The sequence below is a fragment of the Camelus ferus genome, chromosome 6 (assembly GCF_009834535.1).
Source record: "Camelus ferus isolate YT-003-E chromosome 6, BCGSAC_Cfer_1.0, whole genome shotgun sequence".
Classification (NCBI taxonomy): Eukaryota; Metazoa; Chordata; class Mammalia; order Artiodactyla; family Camelidae; genus Camelus; species Camelus ferus.
Window position 1 is genome coordinate 8,461,784 of NC_045701.1, and position 24,910 is coordinate 8,486,693.

The window sequence follows — 24,910 nt, forward strand, 5'->3', positions numbered from 1 at the left end:
ACAATTACTGCAATAATTAAAGGATACACGTGACAAAAATATGTAAAACTGTGACATCAAACATATAAAACACTGGAGGGGGAGAGCAAAGATGTGGGATTTTAGAATGAGTTCAAACTTAAGTTAAAACAGACTGGTACAAATACAAGTTGCAAATATAAGTTGCGAATACAAGTTGTTCTGTGTAAGCCACATAGTAACCATAAAGCAAAAACCAATAGTAGATACTCAAAAGGTAAAGATTCTAAACATACCACCACAGAAAGTCATCAAACACAAAGGAAGAGAGCAGAGGAAAAGAAAGGAACAGAGAAATTACAAAACAAGAAGACAACAAGACGGAATAAGTATATACCTATCAACGAATGACTTAAATGCAAATAGAATAAATTCTCCAACCAAAAAACAGAGTGGTTGGATGGATACAAAATAAGACCCACCTACGCGTTGCCTCCAAGAGACCTGCTTCAGAAGTAAAGACACACACAAACTGAAAAGGAAGGGATGGAAAGAGATATTCAAAAGATACGCAAATAGAAATCAAAACAGAGCTGGAGTAGTTCTACATATTATGACACAAAATAGACTTTAAAGCGAAGACAAATAGGGCATCACGTAGTGATAAAGGGGATCAATCCAACAAGAGGACGTAACACTTGTGAATATTTATGCACCCAACAGAGAAGCATGTAAGAACGTGGAGCAAATATGAACAGACCTAAAGGGAGAAACAGACAGCAGTCTGCTGACAACAGTAGTCCTGATGAAGAATTCAGCGGACCAGATACAAGTCACAGGAAGAGCAGGACTAAAGAAACTGCAAGCTGCTAACCCTCCCAAGGTTTGGAAGTTTGTTGAAATTAATGTTCCTCTGGGAGAACTACAAAAATTCAGACCTGTTTGAATATTCCACTTTGTTCAGCCCCTGGATACAGTGCTGGGTGGCAGCATTGGCTGTACAGTCTGACATGCTCCTGGAGGGATTGGTTACTTAGTGGCCCAGGATGACGTGAAATCGTATCAGAGCAACGCATAGGTGGTTCTTACCGGACGTAGTGCAGATAAGCAAGTTGCAGCTTATTCTCATTGTCATGTCCCGTTTTGAAACATGTGGCCTGGAAGGAGTCAACAAGGAAATCAAGATGGAATTGGATTGAATTTCTTCTAGAAATCTTGGTTGTGGAAACAGAGTTAGTGATGATAATGGAAAAGAAGAAAGATCCCCAGTCCTGGATGAAAGCTCTCCTTTCTAGATTCCTTACCAGTTGGGGAACAGGCAAATGACTTTACCCTGTAGAACTGGTGAAAACTAATTCTGTGACTTGTAACAACGGGACTTGATCTAATAATCTCTGCTCTTCTGCCAAAATGGGCCACGCAATTTGGATCCAAAATTGCAAAAAATGGAAAAGAATCATGAAAAGGCATCTGATAAATGTGGAAGGAAAGCTCCAAGCCATTTCCTTAGAAAACCTTTCCACTGAAAAGGATATTAGAACATAATACTTCACAGTGTAACAGCTTTTACTGAATAATGAGTAAAAAAATAAATAAAACACACACACACAAATAGACAGCAATACAATAGGAGTAGGGAACTTTAATACCCCACTTACATCAATGGATAGATCACCAAGACGGAAAAATCAATAATCAATCATCGGCCTTAAGCAGGTTGAAACAGAAGCACTTCACAGATCTATACAGAACATTTTATCCAAAAGCAACAAAACACACATTCTTCTCAAGTGCATGAGGAACATTCTCCAGGATAGATTATAGGTTAGGCCACAAAACCAGTGTTTAAATTTATGATTGAAATCACATATAGCATCTTTTCCAAGTACAACATTATAAAACTAGAAATCGATTACAATTAGAAAACTTGAAGATTCACAAATATGTATAGATTAAAAACATGTGACAGAGAAGCCAATGGGTCAAAAAACTCAAAGAGAAATTTAAAAACCTGTAGATAAATGAAAATACAACATAACAAAACTTACGGGATGCAACAAAGATAGTTTTAAGAGGGAAGTTCATAGCTTAAATAACTACTACAAGACAAGAAAAAAACCTCAAACAAAAAAACTAACTTGATACTCAAAGAACTACAAAAAGAACAAATGAAGCCCAAAGTTAGTAAAAAAAAAAAAAAAAAAAAGAAAGGAAGACCAAAGATCAGAGGGGAAATAAACGAAATAGAGATTAAAAAGACAATAGAAAAGATCAATGAAACAGCTGGTTCTTTTGAAAGATAAACAAAATTCATAAACCTTTAGTTAGGCTCACCAAGATCAAAAAAAAAGGAAGGACTCAAGAAAAATCAGAAATAAAAAAGAAATGTAACAACTGATGCCACAGAAATACAAAGGATCAAAAGAGACTAATGTGAACAATTACGTGCCAACAAATTGAACAACCTAGAGGAAATGGAAAAATGCCTAGAAATATACCACCTACCAAGACTGAATTACAGAGAAATAAAAAGTCTGAAGAGACCAATTACTAGTAAAGAGATTGAACTGGTAATCAAAAACTCCCAACAAACAAAGTCAGGACCAGACAGCTTCACTGGTAAGTTTCACCAAACATTCAAAGAAAAATTAATACCAATTCTTCTCAAACTTCCAAAAAAAAAAAGAAGAGGAGGAAACAGTTCCAAATTTCTTTTATGGGGCAGATTATCCTGATAGTAAAACCAAACAAGGATGCAAGAAAGTTACAGGCCAACATCCCTGATGAATATAGATGCAAAAATCCTCGGCAAAATATTAGCAAACGAGATTCAGCAATACATTAAAAGAATCACACACCATGATCAAGTGGGATTTATTCCAAGGATGCAAGGATTGTTCAACATTCACAGAGCAATCAGTGTGATACACCACATTAACAAAATAAAGGATAAAAAACATATGATTATCTTAATAGATGCAGAAAAGGCATTTGACAAAATTCAACATTCATGTATGATAAAAGCTCTCAACAAACTGGGTACAGAGGGAATGTCCCTCAACATGATAAATGCCATGAATGACAAGCCCACAGCTAATGTCATACTTAATGATGAAAAGCTGAACTTTTCCTCTAAGATCAGGAACAAGGCAAGGATGCCCATTTTCACCATTTTTATTCAAAATAGGATTAAAATTCCTAGCTAGAGTAGTTAGGCAAGAAAAAGAAATAAAAGGCATTCAAATTGAAAAGGAAAAAAATTTTTAAAGACTATGAAAAGGCATATATATGTATACGTATGACTGAAACATTATTCTGTACATCAGAAACTGACACAACATTGCAGGTTGACTCTACTTCAATTAAAAAAAATTGAAAAAGAAGAAATAAAATAGTCACTATTTGCAGATGACACATTGTATATAGAAAGCTGTAAAGATTTCACCAAAAAAAAAAAAAAAAAACCTATTAGAACCAACACATGAATTCAGTAAAGCTGCAGGTTACTAAATCAATGTATTAAAAAATCACTTCTATACACTAATAACAAACTATCAGAAGGGATAAAAAGAAACAATCTCATTACAATTGATCAAAAAGAATAAAATACTTAGGAATAGATGTAATCAAGGGGGTGAAAGACTTGTACACTGGAAACTGTAAGATGATGAAAGAAGTTGGAAAAGACACAAATATATTCAAAGATTATTCCACGTTCATGGATTAGAAGAAGTAATATTATTAAAAAGTCAGAACTGCCCAAAGCAATGTGTAGATTCAAAGCAATCCCAATCAAAATTCCAATACATTTTTTAGAGAATAGAATAAATCATCCTAAAATTTGTATGGAACCACAAAAGACCCTGAATAAGCAATCTTGAGAAAGAAGAACAAAGCCGGAGACACCATGCTTCCTGCTTTCTAACTATATTACAAAATTGTAATAATTAAAACAGTATGGTGTGGCATTAAAAACAGACACACAGATTAATGGAACAGAATAGAGAGCCCAGAAATAAACCCAGATATATAGTCAATGATTTGTGGCAAAAGAGGCAATACTATACAATAGAGAAAGAACAATCTCTTAAATAAATGGTGCGGGGTAAAATGAATAAAACTGGACCACAATTGCATACCTTATCCAAAAATCAACTCAAAATGGATTAAAGACTTAAACATAAGATCTGAAACCATAGAACTCCTTGAAGAAAACATAGTAGGCAAGCTCCTTGACATCGTTTTTGGAGAAGACTTTTTTGGATCTGACACCAAAAGCAAAAATAAATGGGATCACATCAAACTAAAAAGATTCAGCACAGCAAAGGAAACCAGTAAGAGAATGAAAAGACATCCTACCAAATGGGAGAAAATACTTGCAAATCATGTATCTAGTAGGGGGAATATCTGAAATACACAAAGAACCTGTATAACTCAATAGCAAAGCCCCCACCCCCACAACAATTCAGGTAAAAAATGGGCAGAGGATTTGAACAGACATTTTTCCATATAGTGAAAAGACATACAGATGCCCAACAGGTACACGAAAAAACGTTTAACGTCACTAATTATCACCTCACACTTATCAGAATGGCTGTATCAAAAAGACAGGAAATAAGTGTTGGTGAGGATGTGGAAAAAAGGAAACCCTTGCACACTGTTGGTGGGAGTGTAAAATGGTGCAGCCACTATGGAAAACCATACGGAGATTCCTCAAAAAATTAAAACTAGAACTACCATATGATCCAGCAACTCCACTTCTGGGCATTTATCCAAAGGAAAGGAAACAAACACACATAACATGAAGTAAGCCAGAAAGAGAAAGAAAAATACCATATGATATCACTCATATGTGACATCTAAAAAAAAAAGAAAAAGAAAAAATAAGACACTAATGAATTCATCTACAAAACAGAAACAGACTCACAGACGTAGTAAACAATCTTATGGTTATCAGGGAAACAGGGTTGGAAGGGATAAATATGGGAGTTTGAGATTTGCAAATGATAGCTACTATATATAAAAATAGATTAAAAAACAAATTTCTTCTGTGTAGCACAGGGAACTATATTCAATATTATGTAATAACCCTTAGTGAAAAAGAATATATGTGTATATATACACATGACTGGGACATTATGCTGTACACCAGAAATGGACACATTTTAATTGAGTATACTTCAATTAAAAAATACATAAGATGAAGCACACTAAAACAAACAAACAAAAAGCCCAGAAGACCCACATAACAAAACAGCATAATTTTCCCTTTCTCTCCAATTACCATGAGGATAATTACTCTTCCTTCCCCAGGCTCTTCTATGATTCAGACAGACTCCTGACCCATCCTTATCACCTGTCCTTAGACAAGCCCAAATGAGTCAGCGGCCCAGAGTGAACACGATGTGAGATCACACAGAGACCCCACACACAGTAGTCATGTTGCACCAGTCTCGGAAGACGTCTCAGAGCACTCAGCTGCTGAGCAGAAGGCTCACACTCTGACAGAATTTGAGAAATAAGCTGCTGTTTTGTAGGAATTAGGAACCCTAATGAAGGAACCGTAATTCCTACATGATTCTTTCAGGAATCAGTGAATTATACAGACTTAGGGGTCTGTCCGGGGTGGGGGGGAATACTTTGAATTACAAAAGGCTTACATTCTTGAAAAACTATACAATACCATATATAACAGTATACAATCACACACATATACAATGGTTATATATGCAATGGATGTGTAATTTACATAATTGCACAGAAAATATACACCCTGTATATAGTATGAAATGACATCTTTATAGCAATTACACATATATCCTTTTTCTCTTTTTTCTCCTCATATCCTATCAGCACTGTATTAAAACTGCATACAATTATGGTTAGGAAAGAAAGTAGGTGAAAAATGACATTGCCTCCAGGCCCTAGGGGAGGGGCACTTTTAAATACAGAAGAGAATTAACTGCTCAATTTCAACAGCCTCCAAGTGCTGGTTCAGGTCCTCTGCGCTGCAGACACTAAAATGGGATTGAACATGCAAGACAATTATTGGGGAAAGAGCCTGTGAAGGATAAGGGAGAGAGTGAGGACGGTGGGCGTGCTTTCAAACTGCAATCTAGGGCCTGTTGCCAAAGGCAGAGAGAAGGAAGGCTTTTGTAGGAAGAGCATCAGTTTACAGTTCTGGGAAACTTTTGGGCAGGATGGTGGGGAGTCAAAGTGGCCTGTTAGAAGAGCTCTGCTCTGGGCAGGAATTGGTGGGCACACGTGCCCCAACGCGTGCAGCCCCCTGGCTGGGAGCAGCCCCAGAAGAGTGCGGCTTCAGCATTCACAGGGCAGCCTCTGGGGCTGCCAGTCAACCATGCTCCTGCTCTTGAAAGGTGAGGTGAGTGGGGTGCTTCATGGCCAATAAAGAGCCGCTTCTTAAACTTGTTCAGGAAGCAGGCTTCCAAGGTTCCCATGGGCCTCTCTTCCCGAGAGGAAGCTTAGGAAGACTGGTGGGATAAATTACAGCCCCGCTTGGTCGCAGGGACGGACCTGGTACTCTGTTCCTTACCTAAGTCTAAGTTCCCTTCACCTTCTATCTATCACCTCATAGGCCTTGGTGGCTCACTGGTGATGCGTCACAAACCTTTAGTTTCCAGGGACTGCATCTTTGGTGATCAGACCCTTCTGATGTTGGTCCATGTTACAATGAGGCAAGGAAGCACTCAGTTTCCACAAATACTCCTTCCTGCTCCCTCTGTGTGACAGCAGCCTTGAATCTTTCTGATGATTGGGGTCAACTTCCCTGCTAAGATGATGACCCCTCTCCTCAACTACTGTCTGTCAAGGCGAGTAGTTCACGGTGTCCTGGTGACGGAGCCTGGACCTGCAGGAATCAGAGTAGTGGGGATGGAAGCACCAAGACCCCTTTGAGTCGCCGATCATTTCTGGTTTTACCTATGTCAGTGCGAGCCCACCAAGAAACAGAAACAAGATGAGATTACATATGGGAGCTTTACTGGGGAAATACCTGCAAGGGATAAAGGCGGAGGAGGCAGACTAGGCAGGGAGAGACTTAAGACCACAAAGCAGGTCTGACACCTTTGAAAAAAGAGGATAATGGAAATGTTTTGTGCCTTGATATCCACTCATCAAAGCTGGCTGAATAATACACTTAAGAATGAGCATTTTACTGTACATAACTTATACCTCAATAAAAGTGTTTTTAAAATATGAGATCTAATTATAAAGAAATGAAACTACACAAATGGTAGAAGATAAATGGATGAATTCCTGTATAATCTGAGTATAGGGAAAGACGTCCTATTAATGACTCAAAATCCAGATGCCATAAAACTAGACTGATACATTTAACTACATAAGTGTAAAAAAACTTTGCGTAGGAAAATTAGACCAAAAGCAAGGTAAAAAGATAAGTACATTGGATGGAAATATTTGCAACGTTTGCACAATTAAAGGACTAATATCCATAATATATAAATTGCTTTTAAATAGAAGGGAAAGAGGCCAATTATTTTATAAAAGGACATGAACAGAAAAATCATCAAATGATAAAAAATGATCCTTAAATATGTGAAAAGATACTTAACTTCAGTCCTAATAAGAAAAATATTAATTAACAATTCCAAACCTTGGTCAAATCTATGGGCAAACAGGCCCTCTCAAACATTTCTGGTGGGAATGCAAAAAGGCTTAACTTGTATGAAGAGGAATTTGACAGTATCTAACAAAACTATGCGTGCATTTATATTTTGGATCCAACAATTTCCAGTACTGGGAATTTGCCCTGAAGTTATATACTCAGTGATTCAAAAACAGAAACGTACAAAGTTATTCTTATGTATACATGCACATGCGCGCACGCGCGCGCGCACACACACATACACATATATAGGGAAATTCTATTTACAGTTACAAAATACTTGAAACTTTGTGAATGGCCAAACACAGGAGACATTTCTATTGTGGTTTATCAACACAATGCAATATTCTGCAGCTGTAAAAAGGTATGAGGAAGATCTCCTGATACGAAATGATTTCCAGATATACAGTCAAGTGAAAAAGTACAAAGTACTCTTCCAAGTACAAAGAACACATTACATACTACCTTCTCTTTGTAAGGAAAAAAAGAGAGACACAAGAAAATAGCCATGTTATCTGCTGTTTTGGGGGGGGGGGGGAATACAGAAAAAACAAAGTAATGAAATTGGTTAGCCTAAAAGGGAGAGGGGAAGAAGGAAGGATGGAAAGGATGTGGAAGGAAGGGACTTCTGTATCTTTTTGACTGCTGGAAGCGTGATAATGTTCCCTAAGTTCAAAAAATAAAATAGTGGTGGGGAGGGGAGTAAAACTAAAGACAAACAGAAATAAATAAGTCCCTTTGTATTCCAAGTGAGTAACATAACCACATTGAAGACCGTGGGGGGAGAACTAACCCAAGTGACTCTGAATGTACTACTCTGACTATTTGCCTTTAGGCTAAAGGCAAAAGAACTCAAAAAAGTCTTGAACTATTTCTAGTAAGTTTGTTTTTCATAGTGGTTTAGGATGCAAATCTAAAACTATTTTAAACAAATCGTAGGTCTGAGCAAATGAACAATATGAAAAATATGTTGAGGCTGTTGGGAGCCAGCGTTCTCACTATGGACGAAGGGAAATACAAATGTGGAGTGAGAAAAAACAAAACAAAACCCTGTGGGTAAAATCAAAAGTATCAAAGTCAAGTCATGGTTTCTAAAACATGTGTATTTTTAGAAATCATGAATCAAACATGTATAAACATATTTCCTCTAGCTCAATACACTGACAGAACCTAGGAACAATGACACCCCCAAAATTGGGAGCATACTTAGTACCCAGAAATTGGCTTCTAAATACCACTCTCCCCTAAAAGGAATTGTTACCGAGTCCAAACTCATCCTGCTCACCACACGACAGGCCAACAAATTGGGAGACAAGGTGTTCGGGCAAGAAATAGAGACTTTATTCGGAAAGCCGGCACACCGACAGGATGGCAGACTGATGTCTTGGAGAACCATCCTGCTCCAATCAGAATACAGGCTCCTTTTATACAAAAAAAAAAAAAACCCAAAAAACAAAAATGGGGGGTGGGGGAGGTTGGTTGTTGCAAACCTGTTGGTGTACGAAGTCTTTGTTCCTGCAATGGTCCACATGGGCCAGGTCATGGTTCTCCTACAAAACCTCCAACAAAACAAAGGCTACCCTCTATTCTGCAACTTGTTATCTTTATGTAAGTGCAGAAGTTTTAATATCCTTAAAGATAAGAGCCTTGAGAAAAGGCTCTCCTGTTTACCAGACAGGATAAAGGCAACATTCATTTACAAAAGGTGCAGAGCTAGCAAGAATGAACCCAGAAAAAAAGGGCACAGTGGTTAAAACTAAAGGAACAGATCCAATATAGAGTCAGATCTGTTCTCTTCTATTGCAGAATCAGGGCTCCTTGGAGAAGTAGATGATTCCAGGGCTGAGTTAAGGAAGGTACAAAATGAGACTGGATCATCTTGTTGTGCCAGAAAGTAAGGAAGTGCTCAAAACATGGTGGAAGCACATTAAAAGGACACAGGAACCAATTTGAAGTGACTTATCTCAAACACTTGAGCATCAAAACATATTAGAACAGTACTGGAATATAACTCCTGTAAGATAGGAGTCTGTGGGTCCATACTGATGAAATAGATGGATGGATGACGGGTAGCTGGATGGATGGATGGACAGACGGACAGGTAAGCAGGCAAACAGGCAAATGAGCGAGGAGGGGGTGCTCTTCCGTACAGCAGAATACCAACCGCTAAATGTGAAGGGAGTGAGAGCTGGAAAACCACCATTTTGCAACTATCTTAGTAAAGATTGGTTCATGCAAGGATCATCAATGGATTCTAAATACAGGGAAGATTCTAAATACAAGGTGGAAAGTTTGAGGAGGAACAGGATATCTGAGGATTTTAAAGTGCCTTCACAGATGTATTCATTGCAAGGGGTAAAATATTAATACAGTGGAGAAACCTGGACAACACTGGCACCCGGACCTGGTGATGAATTACCATCGCCAGTGAGGGGCCAACAAGACATTATGTGCTGCAGAGGCAATAGCCTAAGACACACACTGTCTCACATAATATTCCAGCCAGACTTGACTATAAAGAGGAGGAAACATCAGGCAACGCCAAGCTGAGAAACATCCTGGAACATAAATAGCCTGGTTTGTTTGTTTGTTTGTTTGTTTTTAAAGTCAATGTCTCGAAAGCTAAAGAAAGGCTGAACAAGTGTTCCAGATTAAAGCAGCCTAAAGAGGCTGGATAGCAACATGCAACATGTGACCCTGCACTGGGGAAGGAGAAAGTGCTGGATAGAAAAAAGCCCTGTGCGTAAAAACGTGCTATAAAGAACACTCATAGGACAACGGACAAAGTTAGCATGTGGACATAGACAGAAGCGCAGCGTGCAGCCTCCAGCTACGATTTCCTGAACTTGATACCTATGCTGTGGTCACGTAAAAGAACATCCTTATTCCAAAATACACAGGGAAGTCAGTCTTAAGGGAAAGGGATCAGAGGGTATGAGGATGTAACCTCTCAAATGACGCAGAGGGAAGAACATCTGAGTGTTTTCATGTGTCCCGGGGGTTGAGGAAAGGGTGGGCGGGTGGGGGAGAGAAAACAATGAAGCTGAAGTGGTGAAGTGTTAAGATTCCGGGAATTTGAGCGAAACACACACGGGATTTCTTGGTGCTACTTTTGTAACTTTTCTGCTAGTCTGAATATACTTTTTTATTAAAAAATAAAAGCAGTTTAAATCTATTCTTAGTATGATCTAAATTTTTTTTTAAATCCAGTAAGTATGCAACCAAGAGGAGAGAAAGGGGGAGGGGGAGGAGGAAGAGAAGGGGGGTACAAGACCCTCCCCCTCCTCCGCACCCCCAGACCTGTTTGCCGTGTGTGGTAGCGGGCTGGGGAAAAAGCAAAGGTGTCCGTTAGTTTGATTTCAGGACATCAAGGTTATTTTCTACAGAAAGAGAAAAGAAGTCAATTACGGAGTTCAAATGAATCATGCATGAATTTTTACAGAGCCCTTCGCGACTTGACAAATACAGGGTGCTGAGCGAGGGCTTTTTTGGTCTAGGCTGTGGAACCCCAAGGTTGTCCGACCTCGCCTCCCTGATACGAGCGCGTGCAAAAGGTGTGAGAAGGCCAGTGTGAAAGGAGGACGGAAACAACGATGTCCGACCAAGGATTTGCCATTTCTAGAATTTTGTGGACAGAGTTAGGACCCAGGTCCCGGCCAGTCTCAGGCAATGCTACGGAGCTCAGCTTCTCTGGGTCAGAGGAGCTGGCCATTTGCCTCACAGCTTCAGTTCTCGATTACTCCATGGGTTGCACAATCCTTCTCTGTCTCCTGGCACCCCACTGCTCCCAGGGACGGTGACATTCTTCCTGAAGTAATGCATCAACCCCACCTGGATGGCAGGCTCAGGGGTCAGAGCTGTCCCTTCCATGTGCTCAGTGTTGTGGCTGCTCTCCAGGTTCCCAGAATTGCGTGGGGAGGCTGGGATTCCTGGGCTACGGGGAGACCACCGGGGTGCAGGGTGGCCAAGAGCCACACTGCTGGTGGGCTGGGGTGCCAGCCCTCAGACAGATCTTCTGCTTCCAGGTTCAGTGGCTTTGACCTCAAGGGCCCCTGTTAGCCTTTGCAACCTCTGTCACTATTTTTTGGAGCATCTACTTATGTTTTTACAGAAGCAAGGATGAGGGTACTTTGCAGTACTTTCCCATGTTCCCCATCAATAACTCTTTCCTCCTTTTTGGCTTCCCCTACCCACCCCTGACACTTCTCATTTTTCTCCACCACTTCTACACAAAGATCTAACATTTCTATAGTAATAGCAAGACACTGGAAATAACCTAAATACCTGTACTGGAGGAAGAAGGTAATAAACTAGGCTACATCATTATTAAACAACTTAAAATAATTACTAGGAGAGCCACTGAGACACATAGGATAGTGTACATGATGGTGATTAGAACATAAAGCCAGACTACAGGCAGAAAAAACACAGCTTACAGATTTCGACGCGTACTATACTCATGAGAATGCAAATCGTGTGTCTGGGTGAGGTCTGGAAGAGAACCTGAAAAAGTGAGAATCATTCCCTTTTGATATTAATATTTACTTGACATGTGCTAGGCCTTGTCCTAAAGGCTTTAGAAACAGACTTAATTCTCTCAAAACCTCATAACAAGGTAGGTACTAGCATTTCCCCTGTTTTGTGAATGAGGACACAAATAGGTTAAGTTGTTGAAGGTTACGTAGCTGCTTAGCGGTAGAATTAGGACTTGACCCCATGCAGTCTGGGTCCAAATTTCCCTGATTCTTCTCCACTACTCTTACACAGTTGACCCTTGAACAATGTGGGCGTTCAGAGTGCTGGCTGCCTTCATGGTTGAAAATTTGAGGATAACTTCAACTTCCCCAAAAGTTAACTAGTAATAGCCTCCTGTTGACCCAGAAGCTTAGCCAGTAACATACACAGTCGATTAACACATATCCTGTACATTATATGTATGATATACTTTTATGTATTCTTTTTTTTTTTCAGTCGAGGGGCAAGGAATAGTGACTTTATTTGGAAACCCAGCAGATCGAGAAAACGGTGGACCAGTATCCTAAAGAATCATCTTCCCTGAGTTAGAATGATATACTGTATTCTTACAATCAACTAAGTGAGAAAAAAAGAAAATGTTACTAAGAAAATCATAAGGAAGAGAAAATACGTTTAGGGTACCGTATTTATCCATCTTGTAAGTTTCCATCGTCTGTTTGTAGGATGAACCGTCTGTCAGCACCTTCATCAACATTGCTTCCTATGATACAAATTACTACAGATGTCATGTATTCCCAACACTAGTCATCAAAAGTGTAAAGATAACATGAAAAAGAAATTCATATGTATGTACAGGTATGATTCGCGCACTGATAACACAGCAGCAGCAATAGGACTGCTTTAGAGCAGCCTCGTATTATCAGTATAATCGCTTCAACAGCCTAGCCTATATCATTACCAAAGCTTTTATGGCCTAAGTATCGCAGTCAGAGTCTTAAAACAGTATTGGAAACATTATTACCTTTTTTTTTTTAAAACCACTTACCTGTGAAGACAGGCTGACGACGGGCTATTTCTCCAATAGGCTATTTTCCAGCGAGGGAAAGAGAAAAGCTATACTGCTCATCTGCTAGCGTTTTCAAGTTGTAGCAAACTTCCTCAAAAGCTTCCCAATATATTGACTGAAAAAATTTAAGTGGACCCATGCAGTTCAAGCCTATGTTTTTGAAAGGTCAACTAAGGGAACGCTGTATAAAGTTCCCTTACACTACTCTAATCTTGCAAGTTAAGAAACTGGAGACAAGTTCCTCTTTCGTTTTCGTTTTTTCGCTCGCAGTCTATCTTTTTCTTCCCCCCTTAGTTTTTTTGCGGGGCAGGAGGAGGCAGTTAGGTTTATTTATTTATTTCTGAGGTAGTCCAGGGGATTGAGCCCAGGACCTCGTGCATGCTAAGCATGCACTCTACCACTAAGCAATACTCTCCCGTTATTTTATTTTTTTTCTCATAGGCTATCTTGCAAGTTAAGAAACTGCAGATAAGTTCCTATTTTTTTTTTCCTCTCACTATGACCCTTATTCTTTATGACCTAAAAATTTAAAACAAAACCACTAAAATCAACAAGACCATTTGGTCATGTTACATAAATATGTCATGTGTATAACTCTAAGATCAGATCCATTTTATTCGTGAGTTTTTGGTAGGCAATGTTTTCTAATGACCGCAAGAGAAATATTTTCATGTCATGTCAATTGAGAAAAGGCTAGACATTTAGCTTCATCTGCGAGAACGTAGAATGCGATTATTTGGGATGTGATATATTGACGAGCAATCTCAATAGATGTAGCCCAAATCAGTAACTCAAATAAACACTGTCTTGTTGTTATGTTCTAATTCAAGAATATATTTACAATATAAGATAAGACGCGGTAAACCTCCTAGAAGGAAACATAGGCAAAACATTCCCTGACATAAATTGTAGCAGTGTTCTCCTAGGGCAGTCTACCCGAGCAACAGAAATAAAAGCAAATATAAACAAATGGGACCTAATTGCTGATAAGGTTCTGCACATCAAAGGAAACCATAAGCAAAACAAAACAACAACCTACAGAATAGGAAAAAATATTTCCAAATGATGCAACTGACAAAGGCTTAATTTCCAGAATATATAAACAGCTCATACAACTTAATAACAAAAAGAAAACCCAACCCAAAAATGGGTAGAAGACCTAAACAAGCAATTCTCCAATGAAGACATACAAATGGCCAATAGGCACATGAAAAAATGCTCAATATCACTAATTATCAGAGAAATGCAAATCAAAACTACAATGAGGTATCACCTCACATCAGACCATCATTCCAAAGTCCATGAATGATAAATGCCAGAGAGGGTGTGGAGAAAAGGGAACCCTCCTACACTGCTGGTGGGAATGTAGTTTGGTGCAGCCATTACGGAAAATGGTATGGAGATTCCTCAAAAAACTAAAAATACACTTACCATATGATCCAGTAATCCCACTTCTGCGTATATATCTGGAGGGAACTCTATTTGAAAAGATATGTGCACCCCAGTGTTCAGAGCAGCACTATTTACAATACCCAAGGCACGGAAGCAACCTAAATGTCCATCAGCAGATGACTAGATAAAGAAGGTGTGGTTTATTTATACAGTGGAATACTACTCAGCCATAAAAGAGAATAAAATTATTCCATTTGCAGAAACATGGATGGACGTAGAGATTGTCATTCTAAGTGAAGTAAGCCAGAAAAAGAAGGAGAAATACCATATGATATCACTCATATGTGGAATCTAAAAAAGTGAAAAGAAAATAAGGACACCATGAACTCATCTACAAAACAGAAGCAGACTCGCAGACATAGTAAACAATCTTATGGTTACCCGGGAAAGGGGGTGGGAAGGGATAAATTTGGGAGTTTGAGATTTACAAATGTTAGCCACTATATATAAAAATAGATTTAAAAAAAATTTCTTCTGCATAGCACAGGGAACTATGTTCAATATCTTGTAATAACCTTTAATGAAAAAGAATATGAAAACAAATATGTATGTATATGAATGACTGGGACATTGTGCTGTACACCAGAAATTCACACATTGTAACTGACTGTACTTCAATTTTAAAAAAAAGAATATATTTACAGATAAGATGATATAACATCTAGGAATACTTCAAATTAATAGTGAATGGAGGTATGAATAGGGCACGGCTGGCCATTAGGTTAATAAATATTGAAGCTGCGTGATGGGTTCATGGAGGTTCATTTTACTATTGTGTCCACTTTTGTGTATGCTCAAAATCCTTCATAGTAAAGGTTTTCTTGAAGTATACTTACTATGAAAAAATGATGGCATCCAATGTTATTGATACAATACTACTATTGATACAGAACTATTTCTTGGGAATTTACAATTATACGTAGCAAAGGATAAAATAGTAATGAACAATTCTGATTTTTTAAGGGAGTTGCATTTTTTAAAATCCAAAATGTAGCTTATGCTGAGTGAAATTTTAGTAATACAGGTTTGAATTGTCAAAGAACAAGTTTCAAAAAGTTTAAAACATAACAAATTAATGGTGAGCATAAGTCAAAGACATACTTAACTCATTAATATGGGAATTAGCAGGATCTTAGAGCTGGTTTCAAGGAGGCTAGGATTACTAAATACATAATTAATGGGGGAAAGAATGTCAAAATAAGCCTTCTCGTTAATGCTGCACAAGATAAATCCACCGTAAACTTTCAGGTTATCTTTCCTATAGACAAAACCAGTTGCATCAATTAAGGACAAAAATCCACAAATTAACAGTAGTTTTGTGCAACCTGGGCCTAATCAATAGTAAATAATAGTCTAAAATCACATCTCTTAGAATTAGATGCCTTAGCAGGTGTGTTAGACAATGCTTCGGTATCTCCTATGATTTTGAAAGGGCATGCAGCAGTCTTATTGCCTCATTTCTCAGTTTTAGATAGTTTTTCTAGTTATTTAAAATTGAACTATAGTTGATTTACAATGTTGTATTGGTTTCTGGTGTAAGCATAGTGATTCAGTCACATATGTATATATTCTTTTTCATTATAGCTTATTACAAGATATTTAATATAGATCCCTGTGCTATACAGTAGGACCTTGTTGTTTATCTTTCTTATATTCAGTAATTTGTATTAGATAGCTTTTGTTAATAAGATCTCAACCCCTCAAGAACCATGAAGCATTAAAATTCTTTGCAAAGCCTCAACCAGAAAATTATGGACTGGATTCTACGTGTTGTCATATCACTTCGAGTTCAGTTCATTTACTAAATGTCTCCTTTGTGCCCTAGTTTCTATTCCAGGTTCCGGGTTGCCAGAATAAAGACAGCCCTTCCCTTACCAGTCTGGAGAGGCGAGAACACAGACCTGCCCGCATTCCACCCGCAGGGTTCCGGTTTGCACCTCAGTTGACGTTTTCAGTCTCAGGACGCATAATCCCTGCCTGACCTCCCTCACAGGTTTCTTCTCTTGCTCATTTATGTCCGAGTATATGAAAACACTTTGTAACAATAATGGCACAATAGCACCAGCTGGCTTCATCATTGTTATTACTCATTAGTCTTGGCCTAGAGTCTAGAAGTATGTTTATCTCCACTACAAATACAGGGATGGGTCTTCGGGGCTCCCCTCTTCTGGGGTCTTACCTCAGCTGCAGAATTTGGTGAACAGATCTATACTTTTTATGCAGAACCCCGGTTCCCCAGGCTGCACTAGACTTGAGGTAAAAGCGAACATTTCAGACGTCTTTCTCTGGCTCCAATCCCCACAGACTTCGTGGACCAAGACCACCACCCTTTGTCCTTTAAAGTCACCCCCGAGAGTGTCTCCCATGTTCACTGAGATGCCAGGTTCTCCTTCCCTCAACTGCTCTTCTGAACCATCCCCTGGCTGAAGAGCCACCTGCAAGAAGCTCACAGCTTCCTCTGAAGCTGGTGTCAGCTGTGAATGGCCTGTTGCCCATGCCAAGACGCTGTCACCCACTGCCCCTAAAGTCACTTGTGCCTTTGAAGTCATACATACCCTGGTGGTGCTGAGCTGAGCCTATGCTGAGCCAGCGCTGCCAGGGGACCCTGTGGGTGAGTGATGCCTGAAGCTAGAACGTCCAGTGTTCCACCAAGGCAACTCATTTTAGCCACTGCTGGCAAAGGGAGTGGTATCAGCGCTGGCACCATCTCTTATCGGCACCCAGAACCGGCTACATCATTTGCTGGGCCCGGTGCAAAACATACCATATGGAGCCCTGTGCCAAAAAGTTATTAAGAATTTCAAGATAGTGACAGAGAGCATTAAAATAACCACAGGGCCCCGGGGGGTGGCACAGGTCACATGCCCACATAGCCTGTCCCGCTAACACTCTGAAACCATCAGAAAGAGATATCCCAAAGAATTCATTGCTTCCTTCACCTTTGTGCCCCACAGTGTTAAACTGGGCTTGATGCCAGCTCCGCCTCTTCAAGATCATGTGTCTGACCAAAACCATGAGGTGTTTCTGTTTGGTTGTTACTGTTGCTGTTGTTGTAATTGCTGTTTGCTTCCATCACCCTCTCCACTGGACCCAGCAGGATGCACGGGTGCCGCAGTCTCAGTCCCCACCGCCTACCTCCGCCCACACCCAGCCACAGCCCTGCCCCGAACTTCTCCCTTGGGGTGAGTTCCTGGCAGTTCGTGCAGATGGACTTATGGGCATTATGGGGACCACCCGCACCCTCCTCTAGATGCATCAGCCTCCCAGGGTACCCCCACAGTGACTGATGCCCCCAACAAGTCTGGCAGTTTGGTAGCTAGAAGCCAGGGAGGGCACTATGTCAACACTGCCAGCAGTTTGAGGTTTAAAGGAGAGGCAGTATTCAACCGTGGTGCTCAAGTTAATCTTTCATTTTGGAATACTTCGTGGCTATTTTGGGACTTGCAAAGCAAACAGCCAGATCCCGCCCAAGAACAGGAGGCCTGAGTCTGAAGGGGTGTCATCCTTGAGGGTGGAGCTACGTATCCACAGGGATGCTCAGGAGGGGAGGGGAGGATTTCCTCCGACCTGGGGTGTGATAATGTGATTTATAAAAATATATAAGAAATATATATTTGGTCTTCATCCCTCTTTCTGGCACTGGAATCCTAAAACCCTTAGAATTTTTTAAGTTATGAGAGCAAGAAAGGTGTCTTTTGTTACGACAATAAAATGACTTTTGGAAGGTTGGGTACTGGGTACCAGAAAAACCAATCTAATGATTAGAGGGTTGGAACTTTCAGTCCCTCCTCCTGACCTCCAGGGAGAGGGGAGGGCCTGGAGGTTGAATCAATCACCAGTGGCCAATGAGTTAGTCAGTCACACCTATGTAACAAAGCCTCCACAGAAATCCAAAAGGACAGGGTTCAGAGAGCTTCTCGATTGGGGAACAGATGGGGATTTGGGGGAAATGGCACAATGGAAGACGGCATGGAAGTTCTGTGCCTTTGCCCCATACCCTGCCGTATGTACCTCTTCCGTCTGGCTCTTCTGAAGTCACATCCTTACATAACAGACCAGTAACCTAGTAAGTAAAATGTTTGGGTTCTGTGAGCTGCTCTAGAAGATTAATCAAGCTCAAGAAGGGGACCATTGGAGTCTCTGATCTATAGTCAGTGCGTCAGAATCACAGGTTACAACATGGGCTTGTGACTGGCATCTGAAGTGAAGGGGGATGAAAGGGAGACAGTCTTGTAAGACTGAGTCCTTAACCTGTGGGATATGACAATATCTCTGGGTAGATACTGTCAACATTGAGTTGAATTGTATGACACCCAGCTGGTGCTGGAGAATTGCTTGGTGGTATGGGGGGGGGGGGTCCACAAATTGGAAATTAGTACCAGAACCATTACCAGGGAAAGGAGAGATAAGGGGCTAGATCAAAGCAAGCAAGCAAGCTGGCCTGGGTTGCGAGGCAACCAGTAGAGTCAAGGGAGAGGGTGAGCCTACAAGTGACCCTTTCTGTTATCAAGGCTTTGTTTATTGCGGGAAGAGCCCGTGTCCTTGCTTGGGGGCAGGGATAACAACTGTTTGGAAAGGATATTAAGTGATGGCTATATATCCTTCCGGGGAGAGTCTGAAGCAAGAATCATTGCTGACACCAGCACAGCCTCGGGACAGACAGGGAGACAGGCTCACATTATCTGGGCAGTCTCGGAAATATTTGTGGAGAAGAACCCAGTGTCTCCTGGACAGAGGCAAGACCTGTGTTATCTGGGTAAAAAGGGAAGGGTGACCCCGCCCGGGTGGAGAAGTTGCAGACATCTGGGTTACATCTATTGTATCCAACACAGATATATGCTCCTTTCACGGTGGTGTCTGTACCCTGTCCTAGGATTTCTGGCCCTGCTGCCCTTGCTTTTCCCATAACATAGAATCTACCCAACGAAGTTAGGAGAGACCTCCACAGCAAAGGCAAGTAAGTTGAAGTTTCACTGTAGTTCTCTTTCTTGATATCCTATTAAAATATTCATGTCCATTTCTAAGATAAAATAATTCTGCCCAGAGCACTTGAAAGTAATGAAAAAGATTACTGTAAGAGGAGACATTACAACTTCTACCACAGAAATACAAAGGATCATAAGAGAATTCTGTGAACAACTGCATGCAAACAAACTGGATAACCTAGAATAAACAGGTAAGTTTCTAGAAACATACTACCCAGCAGGACTGAATCATGAAAAAATAGAAAATCTGAACAGACTAATTACTAGTAAGGAGATTGAATCAGTAATCAAAAACCTTCCAATAAACAAAAGTCCAGGACCAGATGGCTTCACTGGGGAATTCTATCAAGTATTCAAAAAACAATTAACATCAATCCTTCCCAAACTCTTACAAAAATAAAAGAGGAAAGAACACTTCCATTTACAAGGCGAGTAATGCCCTAATAGCAGAAACAGACAAAGTCAGTGTAAGAAAAAAATTACAGGCCAATATCCCTGATGAATGTAGGTGTAAAACCCACCAACAAAATATCAGCAAAGCAGATTCAACAACACATGAAGACTACCACATACCACGATCAAGCAGGATTTATTCTGGAGACGTAAGGCCGCTTCAACATCCACAAAGCAACCAGTGTGATACACCACATCAACAAAGTGTAGGATAAAAAAGCATATGATCGGGGGAGGGTATAGCTCAAGTGGTAGAGCACATGCTTAGCATGCACAAGGTCCTCGGTTCAATCCCCAGTACCTCCTCTAGAAATAAATAAGTACACCTAATTACCTCCTGATCCCTGCCAAAAAATTTAAAAAGTAGATAAAAAATAAAATAAAAAAGAGAAAAATATATGATCATCTCAATAGATGCAGTAAAAGCATTTGACAACATTCAACATCCAATTATGATTTTTTAAACCCTCAATAAATTGTGTATAGAAGGAATGTATCTCAACACAGTAAAAGCCATATGTGACAAGTCCCCAGCTAACATCATACTCAACAATGAAAAGCTGAGAACTTTTCCTCTAAGATCAGGAATAAGACAAGGATGACAACACTCAACACTTCTATTCAACATAGTATTGTAAGTTCTAGCCTGAACAATTAGGCAAGACACAGAAATAAAATGTACCAAATCAAAAAGGAATAAAACAGTCTCTATTTGTATATTACATTATAACATATGTAGAAAACTCTCAAGACTGCTCCAGAAAATTATTAGAATAAACAAATTCAGTTAAGTTGCAGGATATAAAACCAATATACAAAAATCAGTTGCATTTCCAAACACAAATAATGAACTATCAGAAAGAAATTTAGAAAACAAACCCCATTTATAATTGTATCAAAAAGAATAAAATATCAAGGAAAAAATTAACTTTAAGTTTAATTTAAAAGAGGAGAAAGGCTTATACAATGAAAACACTAACACTGATGAAAGAAATTGAAGACGACAAAAGCCAATGGGAAGGTATTCTATGCTCATGGGTTGGAAGAATTATTATTGCTAAAATGTCTAAACTAACCAAAGCAATCTCAGATTCAGTACAATCTCTATCAAAATTCCAAAGGCATTTTTCACAGAAATTGAACCAACAACTGTAAAATTTATACGGAATCACAAAAGACCCCAAATACCCAAAGTAATCTTGAGGAAAAAATGAAACTGGAAGCACCACACATTCTAATTTCTGATCTATAGTCAGACGCGTTATCCATTGCGCCACTGGCCCCTCATATGCGTTCTAATTTCTAACTATATTACAAAGCTATAGTAATCAAAACAGTACAGTACTGACCTAAAAACACACAGAAACCAATGAAACACAGTAGAGAGCCCAGAAATAAACCCACACATCTATTGCCAATTAAGTTATCACAAAGGAGTTAAGAATAAACAACGGGGGAAAGGACAGTCTCTCCAGTAAGTGGGAAAACTGAAGAGCCACATGCCAAAGCATGAAACTGGACCACTGTCTAATATCACACACAAAAATCAACTCAAAATGGATTGAAGACTTGAATGTAAGACCTTAAACCATAAAAATCCTAGCAGAACACACAGAGGTCACCCCCTTGACTCTGATCTTGGTAACGATTTTTTTGTACTTGACACAAAAAGCAAAGGCAACAAGAGCAAAAATTAACATGGGACTACATCAAACTAAAATGCTTCTCTGCACAGCAAGGGAAACCAACAACAAAACAGACAGGCAGCCTACAGCAGGGGAGGAAATATTTGCAAATCAAGTATCTGATAAGGGGTTAATATCCAAAATATATAAAGAACTTGTACAACTCAATAGCTAGAAAACAGGCTGAAGATCTAAATAGACATTGTTCTACAGAAGACAGAAAGTAGCCAACAGGCACATGAAAAGATGCTCAACACCACTCATCATCAGGGAAATGCAAATCAAAACCACAATGAGCTATGACCTCACACCTGTTAGAATGGCTATTACCAAAAAGACAAGAAATAACAAGCGTTGGCAAGGATGTGGAGAAAAGGAAACACTTGTACGTTGTTGGAGGGAATATAAATTGGTGCAGCCACTGTGGAAAACAGTATGGAGGTTCCTCAGAATAGAACTACCATAGGACCCAGCAATCCCACTTATGGATATTTACCCGAAGTAAAGGAAAACACTAACTCTAAAACACATTTGAAATCCCATGTTTACTGCAGCCTTATTTACAATAGCCAAGACATGGAAACAACTTAAATGCCCATTGATGGATGAACAGATAAAGACAGTGTGGTATAAATATATTTTAAAGCCATAAAAAAGGAAATCCTACCATTTGTAACAGCATAGATGGACCTTGAGGGCATTTATGCTCAGTGAAATAAAACAGAAAAAGAAAATATTCTATGATCTCACTTACTTGTGGAACCTAAAAACAAAACCAAACTCAAGGATACAGAAAACAGACTGGTGGTTGCCAGAGGTAGGGGGTGGGATGTGGGTGAAATGAGTGAAGGGGGTCAAAAGGCACAAACTTCCGTTTATAAAATAAAGCCTGGGGATGCAGGGTGACTGTCGTTAATAATACTATATTGTATTTTCAAAAGTTGTTAAAGAGTAAATCTTGAAAGGTCTCATCACAAGAAAAACATTTTTGTAGCTAAGTGTGGTGATGAGTGTCCACTAGATTATTCTGATGATCATTCTGCAATATTACATACATTGAATCAATGTTGTATACCAAACACTAATACAATGTTTTATGTCAATTACAAATCAATTGCAAAAAATTTCTGCATGTCACTGGGTCTAACAAGAGCTTATAAGTACTCAGCTTGCTAAAGCAAGGTTAAGAAGTAGCACCAAAAGCTGCTGTAAGTTTGCACGGAGGGGGACATGACAGTAAAATTGTTTTTCCTCCCTCTTCTTCCTATTAAAAAAAAAAGGGCATCTTCAGAAACATTATCTACCAGTTATTTATTTATTTTTAATGGAGGTACTACTGGGGTTTGAACCCAGGACCTCGTGCATGCTAAGCACACACTCTACCACTGAGCTATACCCTCCCCACTCAGTTATTTTTTGATAAATCAATTAAATAACTTATAGCCCAGCTTTGAAAGTTAAACTCTAAAGCACTACATGCAACAAAATAAATTCAGACACTCTTCTGCAAAGCAATTAAATGTTCAATTTTTACCTATTTTAGCGACTTGATTAAGGATGGGGATGGCAGTGGGGCCGGCAGAGAGCAAGGCTGGGCCCTGACTCTGTCTGCCTCTCCTACCTTGGAAACATCTCAGAGACCTGTCCGCAGAGCTTGCAGGTGCCAGCCCAAACCTCAGGGTACTGGCCAACCCTCAGGAGGAACGGACCCAGCCAGGAGACGGCTCCTTGCCTGCTCTCTCTTTGCATCAGCAGCCCCATGCTCTCCTCCTGTTTTCTACAATGACTGTGATCAACATGTCTGCTCTGAGCTGGGAATGCTGTCTCAGAACAAGCAGAGACTCAGGGACATTGCCAGTGCTGCCTCCAGTGTCCAACCCTGGCCCTCCTGCAGTCAGGGGCTGAGCACCGGCTTTAGGCCCTGGGGTCCCCCAAAAGAGACTGGTCCCCCACTACAGCTCTTGGACTTGATATCCACATTTGGCTGCTCTGAGTTTCCCCCTGCCCATCCTCTATTAACTGATGCAAGGCACATTAACCCTAACTTGGGGATGGAAAAGGGACTCTAGCTCAGGTGAGCGGATCTGCCCCTCTACTTGGAAGAGCTAGACTAGGACAACCCTGAAGCCTAGCTGAGTTTGGGCTGAAGAAACTGACAAGAGAAAGAGACATCCCAGGCTGTCTGAGCTTCAGCCCCAGACCCGACCACCAAGCCAGCTGGTGAATGGACCCTCTGCAGTTGGACAAGACCAAGAACAGGCTGGGCTGCTGTGAGTTTGTCTGGGAGGGAATCTTAAACAGCCCTCCTAAAGAGTGGGTCCCCAAAGGGTGTCCAGTTAATTGAAAAGAAATAACCTGGACCTGCTGAGAAGTTCAACAAGAAAAGGAAATAAAACCTCTTATGGTTACCAAGGGGGAAAAGGGGTTGGAAGGTATAAATTGGGAGCTCGAGATTAGCAGATACTAACTACTATACATAAAATAGATAACCAACAAGTTTCTTCTATATGGCACAGGGAACAATATTCAATATCTTTTGGTAGCTGATAATGAAAAAGAATATGAAAATGAATATATGTCTGCACATGTATGACTGGAAGATTATGCTGTACACCAGAAATTGACACACAGCGTAAGTTGACTACACTTCCAAAAAAAAGAAAAAGAACCAAAAAAGAACAAGAAGGTTAAAATTATCCCTAAAGTAGCTGTCCAGGACATACTGGTTCTATTCCCATCATTTCAGGTGCTACATGGACTGGGGGTGAGAAGGTGGGGTTCCCCTGGGTGGACAAGGGACCTGGTTCCCCACACAAAGGGTACAGGCCATCTGGCTTTTGCTGGGAAGAATGGGGAGACCTGGGAAGGCTTCCCAGGGGAAATGACCTAGCTAGGACACCGGAAACCCAGCATTGACCATGGAAAGGAGGAGAGGAAAGGGAAGGAGGAAAGGGAAGGAGTTTTCCAGACAAAGGGACAGCACATGAAAAGCTTTCAGGGTGAGACAGAAGAGCGGAGCTTCCCATAGACAGATTACAGGAGACTGCAGATCTGACACTGGGACAACAGCAACACATGAGGCTGAAAATGTGAGTGGCTTGTTTATGAAAAACCTTTTAAGTCAAGGTAAGGATGTTTCCCGCTTTTCCCCCTGCGGAGCACAGTTAGGGAAGAGGGACAGAGTTCAAGT

At 40.2% G+C, this 24,910-nt stretch overlaps 1 protein-coding gene across 3 annotated transcripts in view; it reads right to left on the reverse strand.

Moving 5' to 3' along the window:
- Positions 1–24,910, reverse strand: part of GCNT3 (glucosaminyl (N-acetyl) transferase 3, mucin type) — a 78,650-nt gene that overhangs the window by 26,832 nt on the left and 26,908 nt on the right. Inside the window, exons 1-2 of one of the 3 annotated variants that reach the window (XM_032481065.1) lie at positions 13,125–13,251; positions 12,761–12,839 (exon numbers count right to left, since the gene is read on the reverse strand). The exons of 1 other annotated variant lie outside the window; for it this stretch is intronic. The gene's annotated coding sequence lies outside the window, so the exon portion shown is untranslated. Of the gene's footprint in view, positions 1–12,760; positions 12,840–13,124; positions 13,252–24,910 lie in introns of those variants that run through there. One more of the 3 variants, XM_032481066.1, reaches the window with a different exon arrangement.